This window comes from Solanum dulcamara, chromosome 4 (genome assembly GCF_947179165.1).
Source record: "Solanum dulcamara chromosome 4, daSolDulc1.2, whole genome shotgun sequence".
In the NCBI taxonomy this organism is placed as follows: domain Eukaryota; kingdom Viridiplantae; phylum Streptophyta; class Magnoliopsida; order Solanales; family Solanaceae; genus Solanum; species Solanum dulcamara.
The window spans coordinates 43,355,509-43,377,641 of record NC_077240.1 but is presented as its reverse complement, the minus strand read 5'-3'; positions in this window follow the sequence as shown (position 1 = coordinate 43,377,641).

The window sequence follows — 22,133 nt, the reverse complement described above, 5'->3', positions numbered from 1 at the left end:
ATTGTCCAAGACTCAATGAAGTAAAAAAAATGAATTGTCATTTGAAAATCAGGGCGATAGTCATATCAGTCATCCCTCAAATAGCACTATTGGTTATCAAAAAAGCCTTAGAAACCATTGGCGTGAATCAAGATAATATAAAATAACTTATAAAAGTCAAGGACATTAATTATCGGAGAATCTCTAACAACAGGAATCGTGAGTCACCCTCGAGACTTATGAATGGAATTACCCCAAAGCTCATATTAATCCTTACTTAATTCTAAGACATGCCAAAAGAAAGAAGGGACTACTTTACATACTCTCTACTTTCCCTCATGTAGTCGTCATATACATATGTGCCATGGAACGTATGGCCCGATCCTTAGATAGTAACATATGCCAAAGAACATTCGGCCCGATCCTTAGATAGTAACATATGCCGAGGAACGTTCGGCCCAATCCTTAGATAGTAACATATGCTGATGAACGTTCGGCCCGATCCTTATATAGTAACATATATCATACTTGGCACATCAACGGACTCGGTACCATAAACATTTCATCATAACATCATAACTTATGTCAAAGACATATCAAGAGAGAAGGGTAGCTTTACATACTCATGCCAAAAACATGCCAAGAGAAAGAAGGTAGCTTCACATACCTCTTATGGATTACACTTAACCACGTTCGCTTCATCGTCTTTTGAACCTATTTAACATGAAAGCAATACTAAGGTTAATAACCTTTCACTTTCCAATTTCCAACTCTACAACCAAGTATCCATAGAAATCATTTCCTTATCCATTTCCCTCGACTAGTTTATTACTAGTTCCGAAGTTGGCAGAAATCGGGCAGCATCTCCCCTGTAACTCGCCCTATCCCAATTCTAATCTTGGAATCCATATTACCAAAAACAACCAGAAGCTATATATACAAGTAAATCACTTCAACATTACACAATACAAACTCCAACCGACTTGTTCAAAACTACGATACCAAAATAGAGTTTTTAATCTTTATTTTGTAAAACCTTTAGCCATATGAAATAGAGGGTCATGTGGCTGCAAACAGAAGAACCTACACCCTTTAAAGAACACTTTCCATCCCTGGAACACACAACCAACCCAGCTACAACCGCAGCACCACAATCACAACACGACTTCAATTTAACTCTAACGACTTCAATTTAGTTTGTTTCTAATGTCAAACATCCTTATACAATTTTTTCACTTCTAGCCTCATTTAATACATGTATTATACTGCATAACAACATCAGATACTCCGATTTAAAAGGAAAAGACTTACCTTGCCCAAAACTCGCCAAAACTCACCTCGGAAGCTCTTTTAGAGCGGCTGAAACTTTGTGGCTGTTTGTTATCCTTTTGGTGCTGTTCCAAACCATAAATTTACATTAATAACACCTTCACTCCCTCATGGTATACCCTAGATAATTAATTCATGGAACTAAATTGGAGATCTTACCTTTTTAGCTCCAAATCTGTGGCTTCCTCTCTCAAACTTAAGGTTTCTCTTCTCTTTTTTGTTTCTAGAATTTTCTTGATAAGGATTAACTAAAGGATAAATATGAAGCTAATGAGTCATAAAACATATATATATATAGGCCACCTTAGGGTGTGATATATGTCAGCCTCAAAATGGTGACACGTGTCAAGCCCTCATAGGGCCAACGTACCTACTCCTCCCACCATGGGCTGCCATGTGGAAGGTGGGTTCCACCCCCTTGCTTCAGCTGCTGCCACGTGGCACTTCCAGCTGCTGCCACATGGCAATCTCTCTTTCTGCCATATGTCACTTTCTTTTCCCCCTCGTGGGTTCGTAATCTCATCTTACTTTATGAACCTATGTAATCCTTGCTACGTAAGCTTGGTATGAACTCAAGTATCTTAAGAATGTAAGATTTTCAAGTTGGTAGCTTACGTAAGTAAGTCGAGTCCTACGACTCATTACTTGGCCTCCAAATTCTTCTGGATTCTTATAACCATATTTCCAATCTTCCCTATTATGGGGTGTCACATTCTCCTTTCATCAGAGTTGTCTGATAGCGTTATAGATTATCCATCTCACATGGTGACTCCCAAGAAGCTTAAGAACCTTCAAGAAACTTAAGAGACTTTCAAGAAACTTAAGAATCTTAAGAACCTTCCAAGGTACAAAAGAACGGGGTATAACAAAAAGAGTCCCTCCCAGAATCTGGAAATCACATGTACAGAGCTACTAGTAAAAAAAGTACAAGTCCCAAAAGTGGACCACGAAAATAGAGTTGTCTCAACGAGCAAAAGACAGGCAAAATATATATAGAGGGAGATGAATAAATATAGTATGCAATGTGCTCACCCTCACCTATGATCACGACTGTAGCTTGCTTGAATCAACGTCAATAGCTATTACTCGGACCTTCATAATGAAAATAGATGTAGAGTATAGTATGAGTACCAAAATAATAGGTACCCAGTAGGCATCATAGGCCGACTGAGCAATATAAGAAAAAGTAAACTGAAATGCAAGTAAAATATCACAAGCAAAGATCGAGCAAAAAGTAAATGTAGGTATGTACAAGAGCGTACTATCAAACAAAGAGAAAGAATCTAACTGAATCTGTCGGGCTCCCATAAACCCGACGGGTACGCTCATGTACAAGTAAAGAGTAACCACATGTATGAACTCCCATAGGCCCGACAGATGCAAGTATAGTTGAAGGAAAATAAATGGAGCCAAAAGGATTACCATAATACCACCATTTCCTAGACTTGAACCGAACCATTTTCAAACTCTAATACCTTAACCCAAAACTGAGAGTATATGAAGACTTAAACCGAAGATTCATTAGGGAATCAGGAATTTTACCACGTATAAGCTGGACCACGGACTTTAACCGGGTAACTGTAGCCAATGAGTCAACACGAGTAAGCTAGACCACGGACCTTAAGCTAGTAACTATAGCCAAAGGTCGAACACTTGTAAGTTAGACCACAAACTTTAACTGGTAATTATAGCTAGGAAGCCTGAACATAAGTAAGTTGGACCACAGACTTTGACTGGATAACTGTAGCTAAGGAGCCGAACACAAGTAAACTGGACCACAGACTTTAACCTGGTAACTGTAGCTAAGGATCAGAACGAATTAGAATCAGCGACTATCCGTTCATCACGGGGAGTACCCCCAAATCGAGTGTCATCAATGCACCACTCTAGCCCAAACTAAATGTACCCGAAATTGTTGAGATGACTCCCAAAAATCAAGATCCAAGCAATACAAGATCGATAAGAGAATAGGGAATTATGGAGGTAAGGTCACAAGCTATGTTACCGCCTAGCTAACGCTCAAACTATCAAACATAAGTCTGCTATATTTGTCTACAGGGAGCTAACCATCCGAAATGACTTTGGAGAAGTTCTACAGCCCAACAACACCAAACAAGTGCAAGTCCAAGGAAATAACTAGTTTAAGCCGATACTAAGGCCCAACATGCTTCCAAGCATATAACCATAAGCACAATATTCATCACATGATAGGAACAACCAACAACCACAGGATTCATGCTTAAACAGTCCAACAATTTCCCGAAAATAACACCTATGGCATAGAATCTAGGAATTTAGCATGCTCGACACCCAAACCCCTCCAAACACATACAATTCAATACACAATTGCCTAAATATGCTCAATCTAATGATGGAAAAACCGCCTACCTATAGGCCGACTGAGCGTGCTGCAACTCATGAAACCAGAGCTTTCCCTTCTGAGCGGCCTCTGAATGTTGTCATGCTATCAATAATAAAATCACAACATTAATACTCTCTTTATGACACTAAAGTTATCAAATTCGGAGACGGACAAATTTTGGAGTTTAAAACATGAATTGTGGGACCCGCATTCGGAATTCAAGAATTGACCCTAAGCTCACAAATAAATTTGGTAACCAGTATGGGGTTGGAAAACTACGCAAAATATGCATGCAACTAAAATTCTCATAATTCAAACTAAGAAGATGAAAATGACAGCATTTGATCAGCGATTTCTCAAAAAATGAAACTCTCCCAATCCAAAAAAAATTATACCACGATTTTCCTTCTGAAAACCCCCCCACAATCTAGCATCAAATATCACTAAAAATGGAGTTCTTATGATCAAGATACAATCTCTACATATTCAATAAAATAACACTCTAAAAATAACCAAATCAGTAGCTAATTACGAAATCTTACCTCACACAAAGCTTTCCCTCAAATTTCCGAGATCAGCACTGGATTCCCCATGAAATTATCTTGAATTTGGACTGAATCCCCTAAATTGAGCTTGTAATGAAGAGAAATCAAAGTTGGAAGTTTTAGAAGTGAGCTGGAATCGCATTGGTCTTTTATTAAAAGTCCAGGATTTAGACTTCACGAACGCGGCTACAGTGGCCCGCGAACCCGGAGGTCAAGAAGCTTGGCCTTCACGAACGTAGCCAAAGGCCCACAAATGCGGAAGCAAAAGACTGAAGCCTTCGCGAACCTAGAGAGCATTTTATAGGACCTCCGCGAACACGGCCTAAGACCCGCGATCGCGGAGAACAAAACTCCTTGAACCAGATATGTACTAAAAAGATGATATTTCTCAAGTTCAAATATTCCGAAGGGTTGCTTGGAATTCATTGAGAATCCCGTGCATGCAAACGAGATATGCTACCCCACCAAATTTGGCATTCTTGACTCAATGACGCAGTTGAAATCTCCATACAAGGTCGTTACGATTGAAAGTGGGTCCCACATTTAAGGGTCATTTTGATCCAAATTCCACAACAGACCTCGGGATTAGATCGGAAGCCTCGAAAAGCGATGAAGGGTCATTTTAGACCAAACTTGACATTTTAAAACTAATCACCCTTTCAGAATTTTCATCCGAGCATGTTTTCCAAGAATGTTGACCAAAGTCAACTATAGTCCAAATTTCAAACGCAAAAGCACCAAATGGTCCTAAACTCGTAACAATTATCTCGGTACTCATGTCGATCACTCTACTAGCCTAATTTAGTCATTCCAAAACTGATGAAACCGTCAAAATTCTGTTCTGAGGTTCTTTTCCTTAAGTTATGACCGAAGTCAATTTTTCAAATTATAAAAGCTCCAAAATAGGGAAACGGACCTAAAATCCAAACGAACGATCAGGCGACCGAACAATTAGTGTCAGGAAGTCATAAATGACATGGGGTCACTACAGGAACGCTCTTAACAACAGAATGAATTCTTAAATTCAAAAATGACCTGTTGGGTCATTACATGTTTATTATTTCAAATTTCATTTTTAGTTTTATTTTATTTTTATCTTATATTTATTTAGTTGTGTTTGAACTTCAAAATAATTTAGATGTTTGAAATATTGTATTAGTGGGCTAATTTGACCTTCAGTTTTGGGCCTTGATGACCAAATCTGATAATTTTATTTAATGAGCCTATGTGTTTTTTTTATATATATATAAAAAAAATCAGATGACCCATTTATCTTTTATTCAATTAAGTAATGAAAGAAAATGAGGCCCTCTAAAGGGTCAATGAAGTCATTTTTTAATTTTCTTCTCTTGAAGAAAGAAAAAGAGAAAAGAAAAAGAAGAAATCCCATTGACCATTTTGGGTGGACTATTGGGAAGGCAAGGAGCCTCATGCACGCATTGGGGGTTAAATTTTCAAGAAGATAAAGTGCTTCATCTTCTCAATCTATTTAAACCCCCACCTTCTTTCATTTTAGAAGAAAAACTAGAAAGGAAGAACAAAAACAAAATACAGTAAAACCTCTATAAATACATATACTTAGGAACAGAAAAAAATATTCATTTATCGAGATTATTAATTTATCGATAAATGCATAAAATATTTATTTATCGATAAATAAATATTTATTATTTTAGAGAGTATTTTGAAGTATGTGTCACAAGTAAGAAAAAAATAATATTTGAATTAAGAATTTCAAAAGTTTAAATCTAGGAAACTAAAAAGTGTAGTCTTTGCATATTTATTATTTAAATCTAGAAAAACTAAACAAATTTTGTGAAGTTTAATATTTCTAATTGTATTCATGTATATACAATATGAAGGGATTTTATGTTAACTATAAAAAAATGTATGTTTAAAAGCATAATCCAAGTATAATGTCTTCTCATTATTTGAAAGGCGTACAAAAATCATCTTTAACCAATAAAATAAGAAACGCAATATGTGAGCATAAGATAGAGAATTCAACTATTAGCCAAAAAAATTTACAAACATGGGTGAAACAAAAGTTTGATTTGAGTATTAGTCAATCAACAATATCGCACACTCTCAAAAGGTCAGCAGAGTATTATCAAATGAGATGAAAAATAGCGATGCCAAGAGGCATAAATCGGCAAAATACCCTGATTTAGAGAAAATTTTATATGAGTGGTTTCTTCAAATGCAAGAGAAAGTGAACATATTAGGGGAAATTATCCAAGGAAAAGCAAAAGATTTTTTCCTGAAAATATATGGTGAAACTAATCCAGGATTCAGCTTCTCTTCTGGTTGGTTAGAACGTTTCAAGTCAATAGAAGGAATCAAGTTTTACAGACATTTTGGTGAAAGTGGTTCAGTTATCATGGAAAACATTGAAAATGAATTGCCTAGCATACGGTCAAAATTATATCCTTTTGAATTAAAGGATATTTATAATATGGATGAAACTGGACTATTTTACTGATCAGAAGCTGATCATTTACTTGCTACCAAGCAATTTGAAGGTAACAAAAAAGACAGAGAGAATTACTCTTGCTCTCTTTTGCAATGGTAATGGATCTGACAAAGTACCATTGTGGATTATTGATAAGTTTGCAAATCCTAGATGCTTTAAAAATGTAAAAATGAATAATCTTAATTGCACGTATAGATCCAAAAAGAAAGTTTAGATGACTGGCTTGCTTTTCCAAGAATATGTTGGCTGGTTTGATAAGAGAATGAATGACAGGAAGGTTTTATTAATAGTAGACAATTGCCCAGCTCATCCAAAGATAGTTGAAGGCCTAATAAATGTAGAGTTGTTTTTCTTACCTCCTAACACAACGTCTAAGATTCAACCATGTGATGCTGGGATTATTCGAGCATTCAAAGCACATTATTGTCGTCGTCTTTATTTCAACATCCTACAACGTCTTCAAGTTGAATCATCAAAGAGTGAAAAAATTATTATTTTGAATGCTATTAATTTTGCTAACTTGGCATGAAATTTTGATGTGGAAAAAATAACAATTGCAAATTATTTTTGGCATTGCAAGATCCGGTCAGAAGAAAATAATATTCTCGAACCACAAGTTGGTGAATTAGATGAAGGTATCCAAGAAATTAGTGAATTAGATGAAGGTATCCAAGAATTATATGATGTCATCTCTAATTTAGCCTACAGAAATGTGATGGACGTTGAACATCTTTTGAACTACTCTAACGAGAATGATACAGTTATGGAATCACCTACATAGGAAGAGATTATTCAATCTGTAATGAATAATGATGATGAGAATGATCTTGAACAAGATTATAGTAGCATTGTCCCACAAGTATCGTCAAAGAAGACATTTCAAGCAATGAATACATTGTCAAACTATTTGGTACAACACGAACAAAATATTTCGGAAATTGTGTTCGCTCTTCAAAAAGTTAAGGATGAGATTAATTTTGGTTTTGATGGAATAAAAAACAATCAACTATAGAATCATATATTAAAAATAAATAGTTATTGTTCTGGTATTATTGACTGATTACATATAGATAAATTCTTGATTTATTCTAGTAATTATTACTTTATATTTTTTCTGGGCCATTAATACTTTATTTTTAATTATTATCTAATGCATTTAACGAGAATATTACTTTAACATAATTGTCCCAAGTTGAGACCGGAGAAAAATACTCATTTAGCGAGATTATTATTTTATCAAATATTACATTATTGAGGCTTTACTATACTAGATTTTTACAAAAAAAAAATGAAAGAGGAAAAACATTTTAGAAAAAAAAAATCTTCATCTTGCTTGATTTGTGGGTTCAAAAAGGATTGCTTCATTGCTTGTCATCACTTCTCTAGGTATTTTTTTTTTTACATTTGCAATGTAATTTCATAAATAGTGACATTATCTTTTATGCTTTGATTAAATATTATGTTAAGTTGTTGGAATTATTTAAGTAGGTTGTGATGATATGATTATCTTTTATTGTTAAAAACATTCGTGTTGTATTGTTAATTGAATGTTAGTTTAGTTTATTTTTATTTTGGAACTATTAGTTTAGTTTATTTTTATTTTGGAACTATTAGTTTAGTTTATTTTTATTTTGGAACTAACACATAGATACATGTCTCGCTAAAAAAGTAATTTTTTTAAGAAAAAAATTCTAGAAGCTATTTTTCTTTGCATAATAAATTCTGGTCGTTTTCTTATTTTTTTTTAAAAAAACTGGCTGTTTTTCGCAAAAACGGAAATCTGGCCATTTTTGCAAGAAATGCAGATTTGGCCATTTTTGCAAATTCTGTTTTAGTTTTTTGGGAAAAAAATGTTTTCTTCTCTCCTAAATAAATATGTAAGAAGGGTTATTCAAACAAAAGTGCAAATCTAACTATGTTTTTGATTTTACATTTTAACCACTGAATAAATTTGATTATTTTTGGCAATTTTCCTAAAAAAAACGAGCAAACTACTTGAACTAAGTAGTTGTATGTTTATATATTTGTTTCTATCTTTTTTTTCAAAAAAGAAAAAAAGAAACATTCTACTTACTTTTTAAATTTTTCTCTAATCTTGTGAAATTGATGATGGTCGTTGTTGCTAATAAAAAAATCTCTTTATGCTTTATATGTTATAAGAAGTAATTGATTTATTAATTTTTTTTTAAAAGAAATATTGTCATTAGTTATTATTATTGTGATAAATAAAATATATTATGTACTGCCATGTGTTTGGTTACGATCCTCGGTGTGAATTAACTTCTTCTTTTTTAAAAAGAGAAGGTTTTGTGTGTGGCTACGCTCCTAGGCTATGATATCACACAAAGCAAGTTTATTTTTTTTTTTGTAAAATTAGTGACCAATGCAAATTTATTTTATCCATAAATTATTTTAGCCAAACGTGATTCAATGAAGCGACCGTGCTTAATCGCGGGACTGGGGGTGCCTCACACCTTCCCCCAGTCTATAGAATTCCTTACCCGATCTCTTATTTTGTAGACTAAAAAAAGTAATAAAGAGTCATTTCCTTTTTTATTAGGAATTTATAAGCTGACTTGGAACACCCAAAAATTCAATTCCAAGTGGCGACTCGGAAAAAATAATATAATTTTACCCCTTTTTAATTTTTTTTAAAACCGACACATTCTTTAAAATTCATGTGTAACAATCACTAGTTGCAGAGGTGAAAGAAAAGCAAGATCAAGATCCCATTCTCCTCCAACTGAACGACAATGTTCAAAAGCAGAAGGTAATGACTTTTGCCAAAGTGAGAGGTGGAGTGTTGAGGTATCAAGGGAGATTGTGTGTTCCAGGCGTTGATGGTATTTGAGAGAGGATCATAGCAGAGGCCCATAACTCCAAGTACTCTATCCTTCTAGGTTATAAAAAAATGTACCATGACTTGAGAGAATTATATTGATGGAGTGGAATAAAGAGGAATATAGCAAAGTTTGTATCCAATTGCCCGAACTGCCAATAAGTTAAAGTTTAGCACCAAAGGCCTTATGGAGTACCTTAAAATATTGAAATCCCAGAATGAAAGAGGGAGATGATAAATATGGACTTCATTACAGGTCTACCGCCATCCCTTAGACAATATGATTCTATTTGGGTGATTGTGGATAGGATGGCCAAATCAACTCACTTCTTACCAGGTATGACTACTGATATCGCAGAGGATTATGCCAGACTATATCTTCGAGAAATTGTTAGAATGCATGGATTTCCTTTGTCTATCATCTCAGATAGGGGAGCTCAGTTCACTCTCCAGTTTTGGAAGTCGTTCCGAAGAGGTTTGGGTTCAAGAGTGAATCTTAAAACTACCTTTCATCCGTAGACAGACGGCCAGGCAGAGCGTACGATACAGACTTTAGAGGATATGTTGATATCCTGTGTCATCGACCTTAAAGGTAATTGGGATGATCATTTACCTCCTACTGAGTTTGCGTACAATAATAGCTTCCATTCGAGCATTCAAATTGTAAAACCCCTCAAAATGCTCACAAGTGCCTTAAGAAATACCTTGGAAATAGGCCACTCATGTAATGCATTATCCTTAATCTTTTTGGAAAATCCGGGTTCGAAATATCGATCAGGGGGTCAAAACCTACTAGAAAATGGTCTCGGTGGATATTTAGGACCCGTATATCGGAAGATACATTTTTGAAGAAATTCACAAAATAGTAGGATCCACGACAGGTCCGTGTGGTGGACCAGGGAGAGTTTTTTGGTCGAGTTAAGTTTTTTTAAGGGCATTTTAGACCTTTTCCAAATTATTAGTCAAACCTAGACATTTTTAGGGCCTAATCCGACTCTATAAATTCACCTAAACCCTTAATTCTATTCATTCTTCTATAATTCATCTATCAAATATTTCTCTCTCTACAAAAAGGCTCTCAAGGGTTTCCATTAAAGAATTCAATTAATCTACTCAATTTCTCTATCAAACTCTCAAGTTCTTCCAATTATTTAGTGTTCTCACTTAAGGTATGTGGGTATTAATTCATGGATTCTTTCATCCATGAAGCCTAATCAATTTCTCAAGGTTTTCTATCAAATTAAAGTATGGTATTTTATGGATTTTCTGATCTCTATTCCTATTGCATGAATTATAATTTAAAGTATGATCATGAGTTTATTTTGATATAAATTGATAGTTATTGCATTGACTTGAAGAGTTTTCTATGAATTCTCCTATTTTGATCTCTAAGGTTAATGATATAAATTATAAGTATTTTGAATTATACTTCCAAAGGTTATTATCTATATGAATTATGTATGAGCTGATATAATATTTATGATCATGCATGTTTTCAAGTGAATTACATGATTTTCAAAGTCAATTGATTATGAAATTGAGTTTTACTCTAAGTTCAAGGTATGAATTTCATGCAAGTTATGAAGTAAGGTGACTTGAAGATAAGCCTTGGAGTAACTGATAAAGTTGCTGCCATGTGACCAGGAGGTCACGGGTTCAAGCCTTGGAAATAGCCTCTAGCAGAAATGTAAGGTAAGGCTGCGTATAATAGACCCTTGTGGTCAGGTCCTTCCTCGGACCATGCGCATAGCAGGAGTTTGAGTGCATGGGGCTGCCCTTTTCTTTATGAGGTAAGGTGACTTAGGGCCTTATATGGTGACCTAAGGCCAAACGATATGAATTATGCAAATATGATTGTTATGATGAAAGGACAATTTTCACATTACAAGTATGTTATGAAAATGAGCTACTTTATGATTTCAAACCTATGATCATGACTATGATATATGAAATTATGATCTTATATTATGTATGTATTTCGTGGGATTTGACTTAGCACAGAGTGGAATTGAGGTGGAGGCCCTACCAAAAGCCTTAGTAGTAGCCTCATGTCCCATAAACTATATGCCACCGTAGGTTGCCTTTATGGCCTAGCTAGTAGATCCACAAATAGCATATGTTCATGATCAGGAGTCTACTTTGGCAAAGTAGCCTCCTCCTTCTCGATGTGGGTAACATTGGATTCCATGTTATAGCTCACATGGTCTTATTGTCAGTTATGGTTCCTATCCCACATATGTATGATCTCTTAAGTATGTTATGATTTTGAATTTATGCTTTCAAATACTTTGGTCAATATGATTTTCTCATGATTTTACTTATTCCATCTTATCATGTGTTTTACTTGACCTTTGCATTCCATGATTTACGTTGCATATCACGCCCTCATACTTAATACATTTCAACTTATTAATGCATACTTTTTGCCTAAATTATCTCATAATGTAGGGGTTGAAGTTGAAGATCCTAATCATCCACGTAACTAGTAGACGTTCTCTATCCAACTGTATTGTGGTGCGTCCTCATTGATCGGGGGAAAATTTTCAAGTTAGTTACTGTTTTCTTTTCAAAAGACTTTTATTTACGTTGTATATTGAGGGTGAGCTAGGGACATGTCTTAGACCCCCTCCCATACTCATGTTTAGTGGCATCTAGTTGGACATATGTTCTAGTCTATGTTGTCATAAGATAATTTCCATGTTTCTATTCATGCTTTAGACTCTGTTATGATGTTTCCACTTTTATATTTTACCTTATGTATGTTTATGATATGTATAAGAGGCTTGGTTGGAGCCCTTCGGGGTTTTGATCGTCGTTTCACGCCCTCATACTTAGTACATTCCAATGTACTAATGCATACTTTTTGCCTACATTATCTCATAATGTAGGGGTTGAGGTTGAAGATTCTAATCATTCATGTAACTAGTAGGCGTTCTCTATCCGACTGTGTTATGGTGAGTCCTCAATGATGAGGGATAAATTTTCAAGTTGGTTGTTGTTTTCTTTTTAAATGACTTTTGTTTACGTTGTATATTGAGGGTGAGCTAGGTACATGTCTTAGCCCCCCTCCCATACTCATGTTTAGTGGTATCTAGTTGGACATATGTTCGAGTCTATATTGTTATAAGACATTTTCAGATTTCTTTTCATGCTTTAGACTCTTTTATGATGTTTCCGCTTTTATATTTTACCTTATGTATTCTTATAATATGTACAAGAGGCTTGGTTGGTTCCTTTCGGGGTTTCGATCACCGTGTTATGACTAGACCCTAGGTCGCATCATGACAAACTTGGTACAGAGCACAAGGTTTTCCAAGTGTCCTAGGGTGTACAACATTCCGCGTCAAGTAGAGTCTTATTCATAACTGTGAACCGCGCCACACTTATGAGTTGGAGGCTATAAGGCGTTTAGGAATTCTCACTTCTTTCATGATCCATGTCATGCTATAGAGTTATCATAAGACTTCGTTTCCCTAACGGTCTTTCTTTGCGATTTTCAGAAAGATTGGTCCAAGAAAACCACCATTTCCAAGGGAAGATAATGTCAATGAAGCCCAAGCTCCCCCAGTTCCTCAAGACAATGGTCCTCTACTGGACCAAGTGACTAATGCAGAGTTCTGAACCGCTATTACTATGCTAGCCCGAGTAGTGACCAACTAAGGTATTGTAGCTCCTCCTAACGCTCCTACTCCAGCCTCAAAAGTAAGGGACTTTGCACGAATGAATTCTATGGAGTTTTATGGCTCAAAAGTCAATGAGGATCCTCAAGAGTTCATTAATGAGGTCTACAAGATAGTGAGTATTATGGGGGTGACTTTGGAAGAAAAAATGGAGTTAGCGGCTTACCAACTCAAGGGTGTTTCTCAAATATGGTACACTCAATGAAAGTTCGAGAGAGTGGATGAAGGTCCTGTCGAATGGGGAGTTTTCAAACTTGCTTTCCTTGATCCTTTTTTCCCTCTTGAGTTAAGGGAGGCTAAAGTGTTGGAGTTCATAAATCTTCGACAAGACAACATGGGGATGAGGGACTATGCCCTCAAGTTTACTAAGCTATCCAAGTATGCTCCTTCAATGGTTGTCGATCCACATGCCCGAATGAGAAAATTCATATCGAGGGTATCCGACTTGGTTGCTAAGGAATTTTGCACCGATATGCTTGTTAAGGAGATAGACATATCTCGGCTCATCACTTTATCCAAGTGCCCTTTTGTTGCCAAAAAGGGTGGAGATAGTCGTCCTATAGGAGGCCAAGTGCAACAAGGCTCCCAAGCTCAACCTATGGGTGGACAACGCAACAAACGATTCTATGCTCTTCATCCTAGGCATGAGGTTGATGAGGCTCGCGATGTGGTCATAGGTAAGTTACGAGTCTTTAACTTTGATGTTTATGCATTGCTTGATTTGGGTGCCAACTTATCTTTTTTTACTCCGTATATTGCTATGAGATTTGATGTGTGCCCCAAAGTGTTGATAGAGCCTTTTTCGGTTTATACTCCCATTGGTGGTTTGGTATTAGCCCAGAGAGCTGATAGAAATTGTCCCATATGGGTCTTGCACAAATTTATTCTATGTGATCTTGTTGAACTTGATATGACTGATTTCGACATCATTCTTGGTATGGATGAGTTACATGTCGCTTACGCATTTATATGTTGTAGAACTTGTGTGGTTAAGTTTCACTTCCCTAATGAGCCTATTCTTGAATAAAGGGTAATAATTCAGTGATTAAGAGTCGATTCATCTCATGTATTAAGGTCCAAAAATGATTTCCAAAGGGTGAATTTATCATATGGTGCGAGTTAGGGACATTGATTCCAAAACTCCTACTCTTGAGTTGGTCCCTATAGTTAATGAGTTCTTCAATGTGTTTCTTGATGATTTTCCCAGTATTCCTTCCAAAAAGGAGATTGATTTTGGCATAAATCTCCTTCCCGATACCCAACCTATCTCTATTCTGCCTTACCATACGGCTCTGGTGGAACTTAAGGAGTTGAAAGAACAATTGAAGGATTTATTGGATAAGGGTTTTATAAGACCAAGTATTTCACCATGGGGAGCTCCCGTGTTATTTGTTAGGAAGAAAGATGGGTCACTCCGAATGTGTATAGACTACCGACAATTGAATAAGGTCACCATAAAGAAAAAATATCCAATCCCAAGGATAGATGACTTGTTTGATCAATTACAAGGAGCAAGCTAATTTTCTAATATTGACCTCCATTCCGGTTATCATCAATTAATGGTAAGCGAGTGTGATATTCCCAAGACGGCTTTTTGGATAAGGTATGGTCATTTTAAATTTGTAGTAATGTCATTTGGGTTGACAAATGCTCCCACTATATTCATGGATTTGATGAACCATATTTTCAAGCCATATTTGGATATGTTTGTAGTGGTGTTTATTGATGATATCTTGATTTACTCCTGAAATAAGAAAGATCATATAGCTCACTTAAAGATTGTGTTGCAAACATTGAGGAAAAAGAAATTATTTGCTAAATTTAGTAAGTGCGAATTTTGGCTAAGAGAGGTTGCATTTCTTGGCCATGTGGTGTCTAGTGATGGAATTAAAGTAGACCCAAAGAAAATGGAGACAGTTAAGAATTGACCTAGACCATTATCTCCTTCGGACATTAGAAGCTTTTTGGGCTTAGCCAAATACTATAGAAGGTTTGTTGAAGGGTTCTTATCTATTGCTTCGCCTTTAACTAAGTTGACATAAAATAAGGAAAAATTCCAATGGTCGGAAGAATGTGAGAAAAGTTTCCAAATATTGAAAGATCGTCTTACGTTAGCTTCTATTTTGACATTGCCTAAAGGTTCAGATGGGTTTGTTATTTATTGTGATGCTTTGCGTGTTGGTTTGGGTTATGTCTTTATGCAACATGGTAAGGTTATAGCCTATGCCTCTAGGCAACTTAAAGTACATGAAATAAACTATCCAACCCATGATCTTGAACTTGCGGCGGTTGTGTTTGCATTGAAAATTTGGTGCCATTATCTTTATGGGGGTGCATGTTGATGTGTTTACCGACCACAGAATCTTGCAATATGTGTTTAGTCAAAGGGACTTGAACCTTAGGCAAAGAAGGTGGCTTGAACTCCTAAAAGACTATGACATGAGCGTATTCTATCATCCGGGTAAGGCAAATATTGTAGCCGATGCTCTTAGTCGGTTGTCTATGGTTAGTGTTGCACATATTGAGGAAGGTAAAAGGGAATTGGTCAAAAAGGCCTATAGATTGGCACTTCTAGGAGTGCGTTTGGTTGATTCCAATGATGCAGGTGTTCTTATACATAATTGTTCGGAATCGTCTCTTGCGGCAGACGTCAAGGACAAACAAGACAATGATCCAATTTTGGTCGAATTAAAGAAGTCGGTTGCTGAAATATCCATTGAGGCTTTATACCTAGGAAAAGATGGGGTATTACATTACCAAGGTCGGTTGTGTATTCTAAATGTTGATAGAATAAGAGAGTTGATATTGAATGAGGCCCATATTTCTCGGTATTCAATTCATCCATGATCCACCGAGATGTATCATGACTTAAAGAAAGTGTATTGGTGGAATGGCATGAAGAAGGACATAGCAGAGTTTGTGGCTAAGTGTCCTAATTGCCAATAAGTGAAATTTGAACACCAAAGGCCGGGAGGCCTAGCTCAAGAAATTAAAATTCCTATATGGAAGTGGGAAGATGTGAATATGGACTTTGTCACAGGTTCGCCTCGTACTAGAAGATAACATGATTCTATTTAGGTCATCGTGGACCAAATGACCAAATCAACACTTTTTTTACCGGTTAAAACTTCTTATGGTGCCAAAGATTATGCTAAGTTGTACATTCGTGAACTTGTGAAACTTCATGGTGTTACTTTGCCGATTATATAGGATAGAGGAACTCAATTTAGTTCACATTTTTGGAAGTCATTTCAGAAAGGTCTTGGCACTAAAGTCAAGCTAAGTACTGCTTTTCATCCTTAAACCGATGGATAAGTCGAGAGAACAATTCAAATATTGGAGGATATGTTAAGGGCATATGTGATTGACCTTAGAGGAAGTTGGGATGACCATTTTCCATTGATTGAGTTCACCTACAATAATAGTTATCACTCTAGCATTCAAATGGCTCCTTTTGAAGCCTTATACGGGAGAAGATGTAGGTCTCCGGTGGGGTGATTTGAAGTTGGTGAGATGGCGTTGATTGATCCAGATTTGGTAATTGATGCAATGGAGAAAGTAAGGCTCATAAGAGAAAGATTAAAAATGGCTCAAAGTCGTCAAAAGTCCTATTCGGACACTAGGAGGAGAGAGCTTGAATTTGATGTGGATGATATGGTGTATTTAAATATTTCACCTATAAAAGGGGTAATGCAGTTTGTTAAGAAAGGGAAGTTGAGACCTAGATATATAGGACCTTATAGGATATTAGAGCGTACTGGCAAGGTAGCATATGAGTTAGACTTGCTATTTGAGTTGGCTTTGGTTCATCTGGTATTTCATGTGTCTATGTTGAGGAAGTTTATGGGTGATCCAAATTCTATTGTGCCAAGGGAAAATGTGAGTACTGAAGAGAATTTGACTTATGAGGAGGTCCCGATTGAGATTTTAGACAGGCAAGTGAAGAGGCTGAGAAATAAAGACGTTGCATCTGTCAAAGTGTTATGGAGGAATCAACAAGTAGAGAGTGCTACGTGGGAGTCAGAATCAGACATGATGAAGCGATATCCTTATCTCTTTCCTTTCACTCAAGCCTAGAGGTACTAACTTGCTCATGATCAAATCGATTAAACTTCTACGCTTTAGTTCCATATGTCATTCATATGCATGCATGATTCATGAAAATGATTTCTCTCAAGGACTATGTTTTATTTTAAGTATGAAGTTTACATGTTCTATGCATTTTTCAAAGTGTCCTTATATTCATGTAGGGTTTCTAAATCCTTTTTTCAGGTCTTTCCTATATTAGTTGAATCTTATTCGAGGACGAATGTTCCCAAGGGAGAGATATTGTAACATCCCTCAAAATGCTCACAAGTACCTTAAGAAATGCCTTGGAAATAGGCCGCTCATGTAATGCGTTATCCTTAATCTTTTTGGAAAATCTGAGTTCAAAATATCGATCAAGGGGTCAAAACCTGCTGAAAATGGTCTGGGTGGATTTTTAGGACCTGTATATCAGAAGATAGATTTTCAAAGAAATTCACGAAACAGTAGGATCTGCAACAGGTCCGCGTCGCAGAACAGGGAGAGTTTTCTGGCTGAGTTAAATCTTTTTAAGGATATTTTAGACCTTTTCCAAATAATTAGTCAATGAACCTAGACGTTTTTAGGCCTAATCCGACTCTATAAATTCACCTAAACCCCTAATTCTATTCATTCTTCTACAATTCATCTATCAAATATTTCTCTCTCTACAAAAAGGCTCTCAAGGGTTTCCATTGAAGAATTCAAGTAATCTACTCAATTTGTCCATCAAACTCTCAAGTTCTTCCAATTATTTGGTGTTCTCACTTAAGGTATGTGGGTATTAATTCATGGATTCTTTCATCCATGAAACCCAATCAATTTCTCAAAGTTTTCTATCAAATTAAAGTATGGTATTTTATGGATTTTATGATCTCTATTTCTATTGCATGAATTATAATTTAAAGTATGATCATGAGTCTATTTTCATATAAATTGATGGTTATTGCATTGAATTGAAGAGTTTTCTATGAATTCTCTTATTTTGATCTATAGGGTTCATGATGTAAATTATGAGTATTTCGAATTATACTTTTAAAGGATATTATCTATATGAATTATATATGGGCTGATATAACGTTTATGATCATGCATGTTTTAAGTGAATTATATGATTTTCAAAGTCAATTGATTATGCAATTGAGTTTTACTCTAAGTTCAAGGTATGAATTTAATGCAAGTTATGAAGTAAGGTGGCTTAGGGCCCTATGTGGTGACCTAAGGCCTAACAATATAAATTATGAAAATATGATTATTATGATGAAAGGACAATTCTCACATTACAAGTATGTTATGAAAATGAGCTACTCTATGATTTCAAATCTATGATCATGACTATGATATATGAAATTATGATCTTATGTTATGTATGTATTCCGTGGAATTTGACTTAGCACCGAGTGGACTTGTGGTGGGGGCCCTATCAAAAGCCTTAATAGTAGCCTCATGTCCCATAAACTACGTGCCACCGTAGGTTACCTTTATGGCCTATCTAGTGGATCCACAAATAGCACATGTTCATGATCAGGAGTCTACTTTGGCAAAGTAGCCTCCTCCTTCTCGATGTGGGTAACATTGGATTCCATGTTATAGCTCACATGGTCTTATTGTCAGTTATGGTTCCTATCCCACATATGTATGATCTCTTAAGTATGTTATGATTTTGAATTTATGCTTTCAAATACTTTGGTCAATATGATTTTCTCATGATTTTACTTATTCCATCTTATCATGTGTTTTACTTGACCTTTGCATTCCATGATTTACGTTGCATATCACGCCCTCATACTTAATACATTTCAACTTATTAATGCATACTTTTTGCCTAAATTATCTCATAATGTAGGGGTTGAAGTTGAAGATCCTAATCATCCACGTAACTAGTAGACGTTCTCTATCCAACTGTATTGTGGTGCGTCCTCATTGATCGGGGGAAAATTTTCAAGTTAGTTACTGTTTTCTTTTCAAAAGACTTTTATTTACGTTGTATATTGAGGGTGAGCTAGGGACATGTCTTAGACCCCCTCCCATACTCATGTTTAGTGGCATCTAGTTGGACATATGTTCTAGTCTATGTTGTCATAAGATAATTTCCATGTTTCTATTCATGCTTTAGACTCTGTTATGATGTTTCCACTTTTATATTTTACCTTATGTATGTTTATGATATGTATAAGAGGCTTGGTTGGAGCCCTTCGGGGTTTTGATCGTCGTTTTACGACGAGGCCCTAGGTCGGGTTGTGACACAAATAGCTACTTATAAAGCTCTATATGAGAGGAGATATAGATCACCAATCAGATAGTTTGAAGTTAGTGAAGATTAGTTGATTGGACAAGACTTAGTTCACCAAGCTATGAAAAAGGTGAAGACCATCCAAGAGAGGTTGAGGACTGCTTAGAGTCAAAACAAATCTTACACTAATGTTAGGAGAAGAGATTTGGAGTTTGAAGTGCATGATTGGGTATATTTGAAAGTTTCACCCATGAAGGGTGTGATGAAATTCAGAAAGAAAGGGAAACTTAGTCTCTGCTACATTGGTCCTTATCAGATTGTGAAGAGGGTTGGTAATGTAGCCTATGAGTTGAAGTTTCCATCAGAGTTAGCGATTATTCATCACGTGTTCCACATTTCTATGCTTAAGAAGTGTTTGGGAGATCTTCTCTTATTGTTCCGACTAAGAGAATTGGGTGTGAAGGAGAGTTTGACCTATGAGGAGATCCTAGTATAGATTCTTGATCATCAGGTTCGGAAATTGAGAACCAAGGAGGTAGCATCTGCTAAAGTTCTATGGAGAAATTAATTTATTGAAGAGGCTACACGAGAAGCATAAGAGAAGATGAAAACTAGATACCCACATCTATTCGTGCCTCCTAATAATGATATTGAGGGTAATTTTTTTCTCACTAATCCTTGAGTTGATATTTATTCTGAGTTTGTGTATTTGATATGTACTCTTGAGTCTGAGCAATTGATTGTTCACATATTTGATTGTTGAGTTCTCGATTGTATTCGTGCCTTGAGTAAACCGTTAGCTTGGTCTTTATTCGAGGATGAATAATCCCAAGAGGGAGATATTGTAATATCCTGTGTTATTGTATCCTAGACAGAGCCCGAGAACCATGATAAAAGTTGATGAAATGGACTGACCCAGAGGACCACGATGCCCTCTATGATTCCTAGAGAGTTCTATAACTCGTAAGGACGAATCGTAGGCCCCTCCTGCACTTAGTGAAAAATTCAGTCCTGCATACCCTCCCTACGATCAACCTTTATGATTTGTAAGGGTTTCTAGGAGTCGTAAAAGGGACTCATAGAACCCCTTGACACTTAGCCAAAATCCAAAACTTGAAGTCACTCCTACGAGAGGAGTTGACAAGTCGTCAAATAGACCATGAGTCATAGAAATGACTCATAGAAGATATTCAGAGACTCCATTTTAGTGTTTCAATGACTTGCAGGACGAGTCTTGTCTACAACTCGTCGAGTGGTTTACGACTCATAGACTTGCATCGTAGACCATAAGATTTTCTAGCCTAGTTCCACGAATGGACTTGATGATTCGTCAAAGTTCGTATGAGTCATAATTACGACCCCTAGATGACTAGTTTCAGTCTTTAATGAAGGGTAAGTTAGTCTTTTTCCATCCTTCCCAAAGCAAAACTTTGACGTTTTTGGACTATTTTGAGTCTCTTATCAGACCCTGAACGCCAAAAGCTCTCATTAACACTTGGATTATTTGAGAGCAAGAATTGGAGAAGAGAAAGAGGGCAAAGGTTCAAGATCTTTAAATGAGGTCTTAAAATTCTCGATTGCTCTTCGAGTCCAGGTATGTAAGGCTGAATTAAAATATGAACTTTGTTTCTCTGTATGCCCATGATTGTGATAGATTGATTGTGAATGGATTGAGTCCTTATGATTGTGTTTTTTGTGAATTTCTTTCTTAAATTTAACATGTTTTACTGATTATTAAGAAATTGATGCTTTTCTACGAACTAGTTTCTTGAACAAATAATTTAAACTACTTATTTCATAAATCCTAATAGCATATTGATGGATATTGAATGTATGTGCTTAAGGATTGAGTCTAGAGCCTTGAATTTGTGAATGTGTGATTGTGATTGAGATATGAGAATGATGATAGCGTTGATGAAATTGATAGTCCTTTATATTTTCATAATTGAACCCAAGTGGATGGTCTCAACTGAATGTTGTCATAAATGATTGTCCAAATTTATCTTAATTGGAAATTAATTAGTTGAAAGGATTGATTTGATAGAACTGATAAACTGATATGAGTCCATTTGAGACTTATTGATTTGGATTGATTGTCTTATGAGCTTTGAGTCTTGGGAGGAGTATCGAGCATCGAATTGGGTAATAGTAAGTAATAACCCGAACCCATTAACTACGTCGCCAAACGTAGGAGAGGATTCAGTCGTTAAGTCGGATGTTTCCTAATTTATTGTCCTGACATGATAGGACTCAATTGGTTTTGGATCCATGATTGGTTGATACATTCTTACCATGGCATGGGATTGAATAGGCATGGCAACATCGTCGGCTTGTTGTACTATCACTGGCTCATAATTGATGGTTATCGGATAAGAGAAACTCCCATATAAGTGAAGATATTGCTCTGATTGGATTGAATTGTATATGAATGGTCTCTGTCTAAATCGTATTCCTTCTTAGACATAGGACATCTTGATTAAGTTGTTCACCTTCTCGATTTGAGATTTCTGAACTGATTTGATTCTACCTTATGTATATTTCATTCTGATATATTACATACTTGTACATTTCATATACTAACATCCATTTAGACCTACATCATTTCATGATGCAGAGATAGGTTCTAGA